Source organism: Tursiops truncatus, chromosome 18, assembly GCF_011762595.2.
Source record: "Tursiops truncatus isolate mTurTru1 chromosome 18, mTurTru1.mat.Y, whole genome shotgun sequence".
Lineage (NCBI taxonomy): Eukaryota > Metazoa > Chordata > Mammalia > Artiodactyla > Delphinidae > Tursiops > Tursiops truncatus.
Genome location: NC_047051.1, coordinates 3,133,475 through 3,149,267, shown reverse-complemented (window position 1 = coordinate 3,149,267; position 15,793 = coordinate 3,133,475). Strand labels below are relative to the sequence as shown.

At 48.8% G+C, this 15,793-nt stretch overlaps 1 protein-coding gene across 4 annotated transcripts in view; it reads left to right on the top strand.

The window, feature by feature from the left end:
* The window catches only part of SPATA13 (spermatogenesis associated 13), a 257,965-nt gene that overhangs the window by 99,873 nt on the left and 142,299 nt on the right, over positions 1–15,793 (top strand). Inside the window, exon 1 of one of the 4 annotated variants that reach the window (XM_073794963.1) lies at positions 13,402–13,536. The exons of the other annotated variants lie outside the window; for them this stretch is intronic. The gene's annotated coding sequence lies outside the window, so the exon portion shown is untranslated. Of the gene's footprint in view, positions 1–13,401; positions 13,537–15,793 lie in introns of those variants that run through there. 4 annotated transcript variants of the gene reach the window in all.

Below are 15,793 nucleotides of genomic sequence, written 5' to 3'. Positions count from 1 at the left end.
ATGGCAGGTAAAGGTGTGCAGTCCCTGAGCTAGGAGTCTAGATGGCAAGGAAAATTACTCAAGGCTCAGTAATAGACACAGTACTCAGAAACCTAGAAAGCATTCAGAACTAGATTTTAATATATTGCTTTACTAGTTAGTTACTGTTTGTAAATGTCAGTGGGCTCGCTCTGGCTGAAGTCCTAATCTCCTAGCCTGGCCCCACCCACCTCTCCATCTTCACTGTGTCCACTCCCTGCCATCCGCCCCGCTCACAGACACTGTGCCGTACATACCCTGTCGGGCTTCAGCACGTGGTACTTTGTGTTCCTTTTTTCTAGAATGATGTTATCTCCGTGTCTCTTCCTCATGAACTCATAGCCATCATTTTAAAAGCTTCCTGCTTATCATCTTCTCTGCTCAGACTTGTCTGCTCCCAGGCAGGTGTCGCTGGTCCTCTGAACTCCCAGGAAACGTTATCCGTCCCTTCTTTACAGTACTAATTGGGCTGTTATGATATTTTTACATGTCAACTTCTGCTCAGTGACAGGAGGCATCCTGGGATCTCCAGCACCAAGCACAGTGTGAGGAAAATCAATATTTACGGAAACTCAGTATCATGGGAACTCAATAAATAAATGTTGAGGGAATAGAAAGAGAAAAGGGGGGTATATGAAATGAGCTAAAATAAGCCCACAGAGAATGCGTTTTAGGATAGACATGGAACGAACATGAAAGGTCTCTGTTACAGGCTGATCTTCCCCCTCCCCCACAATTCGTGTGCTGAAGTCCTTAACCCTCAGCACCTCAGAATCTGACTGTATTTGGAGATGGGGCCTTTGAAAAGATATTTAAGTTAAAATGAGGCCATTGGGAAGGGCCCTTAACAAGAAGAGGAGATCAGGACAGACCAAGGTAGAGGGAAGGCCATGTGAAGGTGCAGAAAGTGGTGGCTGTCTGCACTCCAAGGAGAGAGGCCTCAGAAGGAACCAACCCTGATGACCCCTTGAGCTTGGACATCCAGCCTCCAGAACTGTGAGAAAATAGGTTTCTGTTATCTGAGCCACTGAGTGTCTGGTTAATATTAAGTAATAAAAATCTTCCCCATCTTTCATCTCTCATCTGTTAGAAACTGAGTTATCTTTCCTCTGCCCTCAACTTTTCCTTGTATATGGAAATGTGAACTATTCCACCACTGGAGTTGGTGGGAATCATGACAGATTCTCCTCTCATGTCCGTTGAACAGTTGTTGAGTGGAGACCAGCCCTGCTGGTTCCCGCATAGCCGTGGGTCAGCGGGCGGCGTGCACAGAACAGTCCCCGCGTTGTGTCTCGCTGGGTCTGAGTCCCAACAATTCCACTGGCTGGCTCGGGCTCCAGAGCAAACCACAGACAAGTTCAAGGTGAGGGCCAGGTCCCCTCTACACATACCCCACGCTGCAGGTCTAAAGCCAAGAACCTGCTAAAAGAAACGGGAATAATAGGTAAAGCTTGTAGAGAAACAGACAACAAAAGAAAAATCTTGTTCCTGAATTCACTCGAGATTCCAGATAAAGTGGATCAGGTGCGTTTGAGCGAATGTGGGAACGCGAATTCGAAAGGTAACCGTGTGCACACCTCTGCGGGCCTTTCTGAACATTTGAGGAATCGACTGATAGGATTTTAGTTGCATTTCCTCTCTGAAAGCTATATTTCTGGGAACCTTCAGATTAGGCACAAACGCGAAGGGGAGATAAAGGCAGTAAAATAGTGGGGGAAGGAATGTGCACTTGCCAGAGCAGTGGAGGGAATGAAAAAAGCTTTCACAGCTCTATCAGGGGAAGGAAATACTAGAAATTAAAGTAGATTTATTAAGTGATGGAGAGAGTGAAATCCAAGATGATTACAAAATGGCTGGGTACTCAAATGCCCTTTTGAAGTCTCCCTTTCACGACAGAAAATGGTAAGGCTCTGGCTCTCTATTCAGTCCCAGTTACCTGGGTTTTGCTGGTGAAAATCTCCTATGTACACAGGAAGCAGTGAAAGCTGTACGCAGAACGGGGAGCGTTCAGTCAAACGCACTGCTGTGTAGTCCCAAGAAGCCAGGGAAATGGTTTGCCAGACTTGAAAAGAAACAAACAAAACGGAGGCCCTAGCGAGGAATGAAAACAGAAGCAAATACACTAGCTTTTGATTTAGATAAGCTGGTTCTCATTAAAAATGAGTGCCGTCTGTTCTGTGTCTATGGAAATTCACAGAGAAAAATCATCCCCTCTCACCAAAGGCACCTGAATGCTGACCTCAGCATTTTTATGCTTACGGATCTCTGAATGACACATGGGAAGTAGAAAAGCACAGTGGTCATTTCTATTACGGTCTCTTCCCTTTATTTTTAAAATTTTATTGAAGTTATATATGTCCACGGTAAAAAAAAAAAAATCAGGGAGTTGAGAAGGGGCAGCTGCTTGTAATCATGTTTGCTTTAGACCTTTTGGTGGCAATGCCCATGAGTCTAAATAAGATGCTGATCTGTTCGTTATCTATACATTCATATATGGACTCAGGGTGTCTCTTGAGCCTCTGGTAGGAAAGAAGTTCACTTGCGCTCTTCTCCCAGTTTTAATGCTTACTATGTGTAGTTCTTCTACTGGTCACCTTCGCACCTTTGTGCCTAGGCTGAAACCTCTATTTCTTGTTCCTCTAACATTGGACCTGACCCCTCAGTGTAAGATGTGGCCTGTTTATTGTCAGAACTGAGGCCTCAGTCAATCCCTGGGATGCCTGGGCTGTGCAGCGTGTCCCCCTGGGGAGTCCACCTGGGCAGGACCTGCCGGATGCAGGGACTTGCTCGTCTGCGCAGAATCGCTCGCCCTGAGAGAGGGGAGTCTCCCTGGGCAGTGCCCTTGGCTTCCCTTTAGAAGAAGCCTCCACTGTGGGGTGGAGGAATGAATGCGCTGGTTTCCATGGCACGCGGGATGGGGAGACGGGCGCTGAGGTTTCCCCGGGATGACTTCCAACTGGTTTCTGTTTTTCAGCACCTTCCCTTGTTCTTACTCTTTAAGCCCATTGGCCCCAAGCCCAGAGCTTCCCCGGGGTTATGCCAGAAGGATTGCCCGCCTCCCTCCCATCCCGGTCCCTCCTGTGAGTGTCCTGGACCGCAGCTCACTGCACTCAGTTTTAACCATCAACACCCTTGCACTGGCTCTGTCTTCTAGAAGGGTTGAAAGTCTCTCTTCCACTGATGACAGTCCCCTCTCCAGTGTGTGTGTGTGTGTGTGTGTGTGTGTGTGTGTGTGTGTGTGTGTGTGTGTGTGTGTGTACACGTGTCCTGAGTCAGCCGTAGGGAATCAGAGTGAGAACTAATGGACACTTTAAAAAACGAGCTCGTACCATACATACTCTGTTGGAGGCTTTTCTATTTTTGAAGTATTTCCTACATCATTATTATTTTCCAGTTTGTGCATAGTGTCCCATCATATGGATGGACTGTAATGCACTTAACCAGCACCCATTACTAGGCATTTAAGTTGATTGTGAATTTTGGTCCAGTAAAATCATCTGCAGCGAGTGTCTGTGATAGTGTCATCTGAGGCCTCATTGACTGTGTCCTTGGGAAACGTTACTGGAAGTGAAATCACTGAGTCAAAGGGATTCTTTTCCCTTACAGGTTATTACAAGATATTGATTACAGTTCCCTGTGCTCTACAGTAGGACCTTGTTGTTTATCTGTTTTGTATATGGTAGTTTGTATTTGCTAATCCCGAACTCCTAATTTATCCCTCCCCTCCTTTCCCCTTTGGTAACCATAAATTTGTTTTTTATGTCTGTGAGTCTGTTTCTGTTTTGTAAATAAGTTCATTGGTGTCATATTTTAGATTCCACATATGAGTGATATCATATGATATTTGGTCTTTCCCTTTCTGATTTACTTCACTTAGTATGATGATCTCTAGGTCCATCCATGTTGCTGCAAATGGCATTATTTCATTCTTTTTTCTGTCTGAGCAATATTCCATTGTCTATATGTACCACATCTTCTTTGTCCATTTATCTGTCAGTGGACACTTGGGTTGCTTCCACGTCTTGGCCCTTGTATTGTAAATAGTGCTGCTGTGAACACCGTGGTGCATATATCTTCTCAAATTAGAGCTTTTGTCTTTTCTGGATATGTACCCTGGAGTGGGATTGCTGAGATCATATGATAACTCTACTTTTAGTTTTTTAAGGAACCTCCATAGTGGCTGCACCAATTTGCATTCCCACCAACAGTGAGGAGGGTTCCCTTTTGTCTGCACCCTCTCCAGCATTTATTATTTGTAGACTTTTTGATGATGGCCATTCTGACCAGTGTGAAGTGATACGTCACAGTAGTTTTGATTTCCATTTCTCTGATAATTAGCAATGTTGAGCATCTTTTCATGAAAGGGTTGCACATTTTCAAGGCTTTTGACACACATTGTCAAATTGCCTTACGGAAAGTTTATATAAGTTTCTCACTCCTCTTCTAGGCCAGTACTACTTTTCTACCAACCCTGGATGTCATTATACTTTTAAACTTGCAAATTCGACAGGCAAAAACATCATATTATTTTAACAGTTTGTGACTCTATTGTTAACTATTTAGTTCCAGCTATATGAGGAATCGTGGCACTTGGTTTCACCTTTACTGGCTGCCCACAGAGGAAGTGGGGAGCCCATAGAATCAGTACTGCCGTGTCCCCTGCCGCCTAAGCCTGCTCTCCCCGAGCCCTCAGCCCTCAGCCGGGAGAGCGCCGGTCAGGGGGCAGGAAAGAGGGGGGAAATGCTGGTGGGTCAGACCTCATTCCCCCTTGTCCAGTGGATGCTACAAGGAATAAGGGAAACGTGAGGACAGACCTGAGGAGTGGACTGCATTTTGGAGCCAGGATTGAGGGAACCAGGTCCACATTCACTGAATATTAAAATAAGTCCATGGGTCAACTCCAAACCCCTGAACCTCCTGAGCTGCTGGGGAGGTCAAGTGCTTCCCTTGAATCTGCAGCCCTGAGCACTTGTTACCCTGATCTAGGCCTCAACTTGGCTAGTACCTAGTGGAAGGTAGGGGAGAAGCAGGGTTTGGGGGTAAATGACCATTTATTATTTATTTATAATTATTTATTATAATATCTATTATTTATTATAATTTTTTATTATCAGGCCTTTACTGAGCCCCTACCGTGCTAGATCCTAGGGACATAGAAACAGAGTAAATACAACCTTGCTGACAAGGTGCTTGAAAACGATGTAGGGAATAAATCCTTAGCCTGTGATACTGGGGTGATAACTTTATAGCCCATGAAGCAGAGTACACAGAGGCGGGGCAGACCTTTCCAGTCAGTAACCAACTTCAGGTAAGGGCGTGAGGAATTACACCTGGCACCGGGCTTGGGGGAGCCGACACCAAGGCTTTTGGACCGCTGGTAAAGGCTGAAATGTGTTATCTGTGAGTATAACCTTCTTGCCTCCTTCTTTATTCATAAAAATAAAGAGACTAGGGAAAAATATTTCTAATTCCAAGAGAGTAAACTCTAACATCTTCCATGCATTCCACCTCTATTGCCAGTATCCTAATTCAGATGCTCATGATTTTTTCTCTCCAACATGGATCCTGGAATCCACCCTTACATGGGGGCTTTTGTTGACTCCATATATGTTTTAAATTGAAGTATAGTTGATTTATAATGTTTTGTGAGTTTCAGTTGTACAGCAAAGTGATGCAGTTATATACATACATGTATATTCTTTTTCAGGTTCTTTTCCATTATAGGTTATTACAAGATATTGAATATAGTTCCCTGTGGACTCCATATTTTTATGTAAACCAATTTATCATTTTTTTCCTCTATTGTTTGTGCTTTGTCTTATTCGAGAAACTCTTTCCTCTACCCCAGTGACATATATATTCTACTTTCAGTTTGGTACATTTAGTTATGTCTTCATTTGGCTAGAGTTATTTTTATGAGATATGGATACAATTTCCCGTGTGTGATGGCTGTTTGTCCCAGAATCACGTATTGAATGGTCCATTATTTCTACCAAGTTCTAGCGCCCGCTTGTCATGTACTAATTTATCATGTATATGTAGGTCCATCCTTTTGGATTCTCCATCTGTTCCATTGGTGTAATTGTCTCTGTTTCTGTTATCATACTGTTTTAATTACTATAGCCTTATTATACGTCTTCATTTCAAATAAGTCATGCTTCTTTTTCAAAATTATCGTTGGTCCTTTACTTTCTACGTGAATTTTAAGATCAGCTTGTCAACTTCCTCGAAATATCCTGCTGGTCTTTTGATTGGAATTGCACTGATATTTACATTATTTGGGAGAAAACCACCATCTGTATGATATTGAACCTTCCCATCCGGAAATGTTATAAATCTCACCATTTTGAAAACATCTTCTTTAATTTCATTCAGTAAAGTTTTATCATTTTTTATACAAATATTTCATATATCTTATCTGAGAATTATTTCTAGGTACCCATAAATTTTGTTATTGTGAATGGGATTTCTTAGTGACCTGTGCTAACTGTTTTTTTTTAATATAAATGTATTTATTTATTTATGGTTGTGTTGCGTTTTCGTTGCTGCACGCGGGCTTTAGTTGCGTGCGCGGGGGCTACTCTTCGTTGCAGTGCTTGGGCTTCTCATTGCGGTGGCTTCTCTTGTTGTGGAGCACAGGCTCTAGGCACGCGGGCTTCAGTAGTTGTGGCACACGGGCTCAGTAGTCGTGGCTCTCAGGCTCAGTAGTTGTGGCGCACGGGCTTAGCTGCTCTGCGGCATGTGAGATCTTCCCGGACCAGGGATCAAACCCGTGCCCCCTGTGTTGGCAGGTGGATTCCTAACCACTGCGCCACCAGGGAGGTTCCATATGCTAATTGTTTGTTGCTGGTATATGGAAATGCTGTGGTTTTCATGAATTGATTTTGCAGCCAGCAACCTTGCAGAACCCTCTTCTAGGTTTAATAGTTTATAAATACCAGGGTTTGGGGGGAATTTTTCATTTAGACTCTCATTCTCTGTTGTTAATGACAGCTCTTTCTTTCTTTTCAATCCTTACATTTCTTTTTTCTCTTGTCTGCTGGCTAGATCACTAGTGTAATTTTTGATAGAATCCGCAATAGCAGATCTCTGCTCCTTATTTTTTTTGAAGGGAAAGCTCCTAATATTTTACCTTTAAAGACAATATTTGCACTAGATTTTTGAAAGATGCCCCGTATAAAATTAATAAATATTTCTTGAGCTCCTAGTTCACTAACAGTAAACTAGGAACATTTCACTATCTGTGGTGAAATAGTTACTGAACTGAATCAAATACTTTGTCTGCGTCTAATGAACCAAGCTTTTTGTTTTTGCTTTTATCTCTTAATGGGGTGAATTACACATAAATTTTCTAATGTGGAGCCGTTATTGCAGTTCCTACTCGGTTGCGATAGCTTCTCTAAAAATACACTTTTGGAATTTGCCTGGTAGTATCCTAGTTTGGTTACTTTGCCCCCATGTTCATAATCCCGAGTGACTTGTAACTTTGTCGTGTACACTGTCCCTGCTTGGAATTGTTGTGAAGATTGTCCTAGGCTGGTCCAGTTAGGTGAGGAGCATTCTCATCCCTTCAGTTCTCTGGGTCCTTCTGAATGACTTAAGGACCGCTGTCCTTGAAGACTTACCAAGTGCTGGTTCCTGGTCTCCTCTCCCGTCAGCATTCATGTGGCCACTTCCACTTGTCTCCTCGGCCCCCAGAACGTTCTCATTTAGGACAGAAGCATCCCTGCCCACCATGCCTTCCTGCAGACCTGAGCTATGTTCGTGGCAGGACACTGGTGAGGACGGGCGTCTCTCCTTTGGCTTTGCAGACAAAGCCGAGTGGTGTGGCCTAAACATCTTCTCGCTCCCTCAACTTGCCGGGCCAGTTCTCTCCTCTGAGCTTCTTGCCCCACGGCACTTTATCCCTCTGCGCTGCTCACCACGACGCACCGTAACTGAAGGTGCACGTCTGTCTCCAGCCAGAACACGAGCTCCGGGACGCTGAGCCTTGCTCTTCACGGCAATTTCCACGCCGAGTGTGGCACCAGGCACCGAAACAGGCAGGCACTGTTTGTTGAATAAATGAACTAAATGTTCTGATCTGTTAAACACAAGCAGCTCGTTACAGATCTCATGTGCGATTTGTTATCCTACCGGTTTCTAACCAGACGTTCTGATGCCACCTGGACGTATACTAATTGATGGTATGAGCAAGGGAGCGGCTTAGAGTTGCTATTTATTCCATTGGTGTAATTGTCTCTATCTCTGTCACCATGCTGTTTAAATTACTACAGCCCTCTGTGGGTCTCAGTCCTGCGCTGCGTTCTCTGTCTTGGTCCACAGTCTCCCCTGGCTCCTGGCCTCAGCGGACAGAGACTCAGCCTCCCTCTGCGGGGCCTTCAGTACCTAGCCGTGGTATATGATGTTGGCTGCTCTTGCTGCAAATTCTTACCCATGCATTTACCCTCCTGTGCTCCTTCTCCTGCTGTGTCGGCCAAGACCTCCTCTGTGGTTCAGATAGCCTTGCACGCTTTCTAGAATTGTTTTATAGTTCGTCCTCACAGACTCCACTCAGCAGGAGGGGCTCCTTGCTGTGAGGACCTCCAGTCGAGGAAGGCTCACTTCCTAGAAGCTGGGGTGCCATCCCCCGGGCAGCCGGGTGGACGCCGTCTCTGGGGCACTTGCTGGTCCTCTTCCCTCACGTGTTCCTGGAACATTTCTGAAGAGGCGACCTGGACCATGTTCACTTTAAGTTTTAGTTTTGTAACTAAACCACTTTGTGCACGTACTGAGACATTCTTACTTAAGTTATTTAATATTTTAGGCAAAAGTTGTTTTCATTCAAACCATCGTTGGTGGTGACATCAATTGTTTTTTGAGCTGGTGGTTTAATAAGTTACTTCTGTAAAGCAGCTGGGTTACCTTTTTAAATGAGACAAGGAAATAATACAAGTTATAGAAACACCCATGCAAGCGAGGAGGAGGTCCTGTCAGTTTGCAGAGTATTCTCTGGGGTTATGGGTTTTCTGTTTCGTACAGGTCGCTTGAGTCATGCAAAGGTTGCCTACAAGTCTGGATGTGCAAGAGAAATTTCACTTCTCTTTCGTGCTTCTCTGAGCGGCGCACAGGTCAGCCGCAGCCTGATGGACAAATGTCGACCTTGGTTAGGTTTCTAAGTCAGATGGGCAGCGAGGCTGGACAGGGGCTCCCCAGAAACAGCTTCTGGAGAGGCTGCAAGTCAGTTCCTCGAAGGTCGACAAGAGAAGGATTGTTGTTCCTCTTGCTGGGGGTCTATCAGATCTGACTGTGTGTTTCCTCATTGTTTCCTGAGTGTTAGAACTGACTGGAAACCAGTGCATGAGGCTGTGGAAGCCAGCTCAGTGTGCGTGTGTGTGTGTGTGCGCGCGTGTGCGTGTGCGTGTGTGTGCGCGTGCGCGTGTGCGTGTGCGTGTGTGTGTGTGTAGGACGTCACAGACGCGAGGCCACGGCCCTCCCCGGCTCACCAGCCCTCTGACTTTAAGAGCACTGCTGCCTCAGTCATGTTTCATGTTTTCTGAATTCAGATGGTTTCTTCCAGTTTTGATTTTTGCTTCTGGAAGCAACTTGAGGTCAGTCCAGCTCCTCTCGCTTTGCTATTGAAGCCTCCCAGCCCCGGCCCGGGACAGGTCTAGAGTGTGGCTGAGGAGTTTCCAGAAACGTTCTCTCGGGGGAGGAGACAAGGTAGGATCACGGGAAACGAAGGGACCCTGCAGGTCCTCAGGTCTGTCTGCCCTTTGGAGATGGTGGAGATAAATAAATACTTCTCAAAGGACATTTGAGTTCTTTCCTCGTCAGGAAGGGGCCCTGGAGGAGCTGGCCTCAAGCATCACCTGTTTTCCAAGAGCCTCCAGAGTGGCGGTTACTGTTACCGCTCACTTCGTAACAAGTTACCCCCGGCTTAGCGCTTATGACAATAATAAGCTGGCGTCTGGGTCAGGAGCTCAGGAGCAGCTCACCTGGGTGGTTGCAGCGCCGGGTGCCCTGATGTCAGAGGTCGGCTCAGGCTGCCCCACTGTGCGGGCTGGACCGCGGCTGGCAGAGCCACGTCGAAGATGCTCACGCACTCACCTTGCAGGCGGGCGCTGGTTCTCGGCGGGAGGCCTCAGTGCCTCACGTCACGGCCTCTCCAAGAGGCCGTCTGGGGGTCCCCACGTCACTGGTGTGTGCCCCCCAGAGAGAATGATCCAGGCCAGCGCTGTGTCTGTCTGTCACGACCTTGTCTCAGAAGTCACGCCGCCCCTGTTTCTGCAGGGCCGTGCTGGTGGCACAGGCCGGCGTGTCCCCAGTGAGGGCAGCACACGGGGCGGCGGTGGGGGGACATCATGGAGGTTGGCTGCCACCATCACACCCTGGGCACGCGCGCCACACCTCGTGCCCGGATCGGCACTGGGTCTTCATGAGCACGACGGCTCTGCTGGTGGCTAGTGGCCCCCATCGTACGGATGAAGAAATGTGAAGTGTCTCAGCGAGCGTGAGCCTCCGGCCTGCTGTCTTGTAGACGGAGGGGGTGAAGGTGGGATTCGCAGCGAGGCCCGACCGTCCCTGAAGCCGGAGGAGCTCAGCACTCCGCTTGGCTTTAATTCTTACCGGACGGCACCAGACACTTCTTGCAGTGCAGCAGCAACCTACACTGCGGATTGAACTGGGAGATCAGTGCAGATTTGATGACAGAGAGAATCCTCTACCGGTACACGGGGACCCCAGCCGGCTGCGCGAGGGGCGAGGAGATGCCACCGCTTGGGCCCGTCTAGGCTGCTTCTTCCTCCTGCTGCTCTCCTGCAGCTCCCTCTGTCCTTGCCGGGCCATCCAGACGGCCTCGTATCTGGACCCTTACGCCCTGGGATCATTCCCAACCTTGCCTGCAGTTTCTCACAGTCTCAACAATCAAATACTTTGTCAAATATATTTCCTTGTCCTCAGGGATCACCTTATTTGATTAATCACCGCGTAGATCTGAACAAATCATGGGACTTTCAGAGGTGTGTTCACTTTCCAGTTCTCGAGAACTGTCTGCAGTGTGTGATTTTTCTCTGAGCTTTGTTGCCTCAGAAGGAAGCTCCCTGAAATGGTCCTTAAATTCCTTTTAAAAAGTGAGAAAAGAGCAAGGAAACCATCCCAGGCCCGTGACTGCACCAGGGCTTCAGCAGCCCCTAGTTTGCTCTTCACCTCATTCATTCGTGTTTGGGCCACAGAGACACAGCTTGGAGCTGGAGGGTCTTTATGTGAAGAAACGACTTTTGTTCACATTCTTTAAAAGCACTAGTAACACATATTTTGTTCTGCTTCAACATTATAATTGTGGTCCGTAGAAACCCCACCCTGTGAAACTCACGTGGGAAAATTTACCCTTTCATTTGCCAGAAGGGGACTTAGAAGGGCTTGAATAGTGTCAGTGGCCGTAAAGGGGCTGCGGTGGTGGTCTGTGTTGATGGCTATTCGCTTGATGTGTTACACCGACTACAGCTCATAAATTGATTGGTTACAAACTCTGAACGAGAGAACGAAAGTCCTCACATCGTGAGGCCGTCCTGCAGAGCACGTGGACCAGGTAGGACCTACCGGGAACCGGGAGGCAGGTCTGAGCCAGGCTGCCTGGCGCCCCTCATCCCGTTTCCTCCATGCCCGAGAGGGCTCACGCCCCGCACCCTCTCAGCTTGCCAAGCGGGGCCTGCCTCTCTCTAATTAAGTGATCCATTGTTCCTCATTTGCAGCAGGAAAATGCAGAGTTGGAGAAATGCCACGTGTGCCAGTCTCCGTGTGCATTTACGGTAGTTACCAGAAGTGTGTCTGGGCAACTCTTGGCGTCCGTGAATTCCTCACACATGGCGTGTTCCGGAACCAAGGGAGCTCAGAGCACAGGAAGCTCAATTCACTAAAATTCAGCATCATGACAGAAAGCACGTTAGATACGCGCCATTCATTCTGTCCTGGCTCTCAGCCTGTAGCTGCAAGTCACCTGGCAGCCTGTAAACCGCAGGTGGCCGGCCCTGCCCCCCACCCCCAGCGGCTCTGATGCAGTAGGTCTGGGGCGGCTCCTGGAAGTTGGTGTTTCCCGCAAGTCCCTAGGATGCTGCTGCTTCGGGGACCAGACTTTGGGAACCATGTGCTGGACTGTTTCCCGAGGGGAGGGACCACATTATCATCTGGCCATCTCTAGCCCTGGCTTGGCACCTGCACCTGGTTACCTCTCGATACCTGACAGTGACAGCAGGATGGAGAACCAGCTCTTTTGGGACCTACGATGCGCTCGCCCCTGAGGGAAGAACCTTACAGGGATTACCTCGTGGAATTCTCACCCCATCAGGGAGACGCTAACCCCGTCCCCGTGGCCCAGAGAGAACCGCGGAGCCCTGGAGAGTTGCGGTAACATGCCCGCAGTCACACGCCAGTGTGGCGTTCGGGGGGTTGAATTGAAAAACTGAGATCCTCAGGCAATGTTCTCTTCTTTGCCATTGTTTGCAAGTTCTTATCAAGTCCTTGCCAAGGATAAACCCAGGAATAGTTTACAACTCGAGAATCCTATACAAATTCAACAGAAAAGTTTTCAGATTGATACTGAGGGAGAAAAAATACTGACCAAACCTGCCTTTGCATCTGGTGGGTGGCTTCCCGTGGACCCGGGTGTCGAGGGAATCACCTTCGTGGGGCAGCTCCCAGAGCTGCTTCTCAAGACTCCTTTTGCTCCCGCTGAGGTGGGCATCTGTGACACCCTCTGCTGGGTCCCAGCAGCTGCCTCTACAGAGGGTCCTGGAAAGTGCTCACCAGCTCAGAGAACCACAGCTTTCCCCAGTCTGTCTCCTGACTTAGCCGAGGATCCCAGCTTGTCCTGTGGGCAGTCGTATCTCCTGTCTCCTCTGTAACCAGCCCTCCCAAGGGCTGGACCAGCTCCAGCTGCCCAGAGCCGGGGAGGGAGCCTCTCAAAGCCCAAGACGAGTGGAGACCCTCGAGGGCAGGTCCACCGATGCGCTCAGGTCCGTCCACATGTCCCCAGGAGAGTGCTTTGAGAGAGCATCCCAGAGCGGAATACCCAGGCGTTTTAGACAGAATTTCTTCCTGCCAGCGTTACCCCTGGGGATCAAATGCTGGCGTCCCTTCAGACAGCCTGTGGCCTCTTAGTTACGTGCCCCTAACGTGACAATGAGGGGCAACCACTGAATGCCCTGTCGGTGTGTCTGTGGAAGGTGATGGGCTCCCGCCCTGCTGAGATCTGTGTTTGGCACCGAGATCCCTCCGTCCTGCAAACTCCTGGGAGTGTTTGCTTCTCTGCAAAAGCTGGATTCTACGACTGCTGCTTAATTTCCTAGTTAGTGATTATCAAGGAACTGGCGTGTGACTGCAGCGAAACACTGCAGAATGCAGAAGACTTCCTGCCGCTCTGGCACATGGCCTGGGTTACTCACATGGATCCTGCTGTTGTTTCTGGGAAGATTTACGGCGTGAGTGGTCTTCCCTTGCCTCTGCCCCCCATGCCCAGCAGCAGGAGGAGCTGCAAGGAAAGTAAGTTAACTTTATCTACATCGTCTCTGCGTAAACTATGGTCTTCGGGGTCAGATTGCCTGGATTCCACCTCTGGCCCTGCCGCTCACTCACTGTGTGATCTCAGGCAAATTACTATGCTGCTCTGTGCCTCCACGGTCTCACCTGTGAAATGGGGATCATACTGGCCCCCAGTTGCTAGGGTTCCTTGAGGACTCAGTGTTGATGCTCGTGAAGCGCTGAGGCAGATTCCGGCGTAAACACTCCACAGATGATGTTGTCGTTATTACTAAATGCTTAGAATCGGAATCAAAGTATCAGCTGAAAAAGTCTCTGTGCAAGATTAGGAGCTGGAGGGGGTGCCTGGTGTTCTGGAATCCTTGCCAACCAGGCAATTACAGTTTAATAGAAGAGAGAGAACCACACGTGTACGGAGAGAGACGTTTGCTGCGTTCTCCTTACAAGTGGGAATGTAGGCTTGGCGCTTCCATGAAAGGTGGGCGGAAGCTTCCTGGGACAGAAAAATGCAAGATAACAAATGATAAAGAGGAAGTAGGAGTTGTCTCAGGCTTGCTTTTTTTTTTTTTTTTAGTTATGAAAGCAACGAAGGCCCATTGGGGAATATACAGGGATGTTTAAAGCAGAAATAAATCACTTAAAACTCCTCCACCCAGAGAAAACCATTGTTAATTCCTTAACAGATTTCCTGTTTTTGGCTTTTGAGAAAAGCTGGGCACATGGGCCCTGGGAAAGGATGGCTCAAATGCCCGGGAGATCCGACCCGTGTACCATGTGGCCGGCCTCAGGCAGACAGGGTCCACGCTGGCGGGCGTGCACGGAGCCCAGGACTCTCAGAATCATAACCAACCTCCTTTTCCCTCCTTGCCAGGCCCAGCCTGTTCAGGGCTGAGTCTTGAAGCATCAGAAAGCATGTAAGGTCACCAAGAAAGCAGTTGTCTGAGTTCTTTTAGGGAAAACAGCTGATGAGAAACTGATTTGGGGGTTTTAAAGTTTTTATTTCACGTGTTTGGGGTGTTTTAACCACATGGTGAAGAATCCCTCTCATTCCCCGCCCGTGAGATGACAGTCACCGTAGCCACGCCGGGCTTGCCTCTCCAGGGGAGCGGGCCTTCCCAAATGAGGGTGGACCCCCTCCTAGAGCGCTGTGCTGCCTTACAGACTCTGGTGGAAATGGCCATTCTGGAAGTGGATTTGCTCGAAGGCCAGCAGACAAGCCTACCTGAATATTAGGGGATATATGAGCCTTTTGAAAGCTACAGAAACATTTGACTCCTGTTGTAAATTCCGGTCAGTTGTCTTGAACAGCACAGATCCTACTGTTGTCCCCTGTGACACACAGCAGGGGCTCCAGTTACTCCAACTTCTGTCTTTTTTTTTTTTTTCGGTACGCGGGCCTCTCACTGCTGTAGCCTCTCCCGTTGTGGAGCACAGGCTCCGGATGCGCAGGCTCAGCGGCCATGGCTCACGGGCCCAGCTGCTCCATGGCATGTGGGATCTTCCCGGACCGGGGCACGAACCCGTGTCCCCTGCATCGGCAGGCAGACTCTCAACCACTGCGCCACCAGGGAAGCCCTGTCTTTTTTTTTTTTTAACGTGTATTTTTATATAGTCAATGTTTGGCCCATTTTGTTGGTTTCTAACGTTCCGTGCAGACTTGTCCAGATGTTTGCAGAGGGACCAGGTGCTCCTAGGATAGTATCAACTTCTTTTTCCATGCTAGCCTGCCTGACCAGGTTTATGAGAGCCCCTAGACGGGGTCAGGGGTCTGAAAGGAGCTGAAACTCATTCACAGGGTGAGAGGGGGGGAGGCAGAGGCGAGGCCTAGGGGCTGCCGTGCGACGTGGGGTCTCTGCACCCTGTGCCCAGATGGTTCCATGGCCCATCCTGCGTCCTCTGTCAGGCCCCTGGTGTCTGCAGCGCGCATGCAGAGGGGCCTGTAAAGGCCCTGACCCTGGAGCTGGCCCTTGGTGGCTCTGACCCCACCTCCTCTGGATTCTTCAGCAGACGAGTCTGGAGGCTCCGTTCCTGATGAGGGTCAGGCCCTCTCATTGCACTGGGGAGGGGACATTCGGAGCCTCGGGGTCCGGGGAAGGGGCAGAGGGGAGACAGGGATGAGAGGAAGATGTTTGCCTTGACAGAAGCGGGTGAGTGGTCAGGCTGTGGTGAGGTGAGGGGTTCTCCATATTCCTCCTCCAGCACAGGTAGAGAACGCAGCGACCCCTTGCCGGGACCCAGGGAGCAATGTAAACTTCCGTAA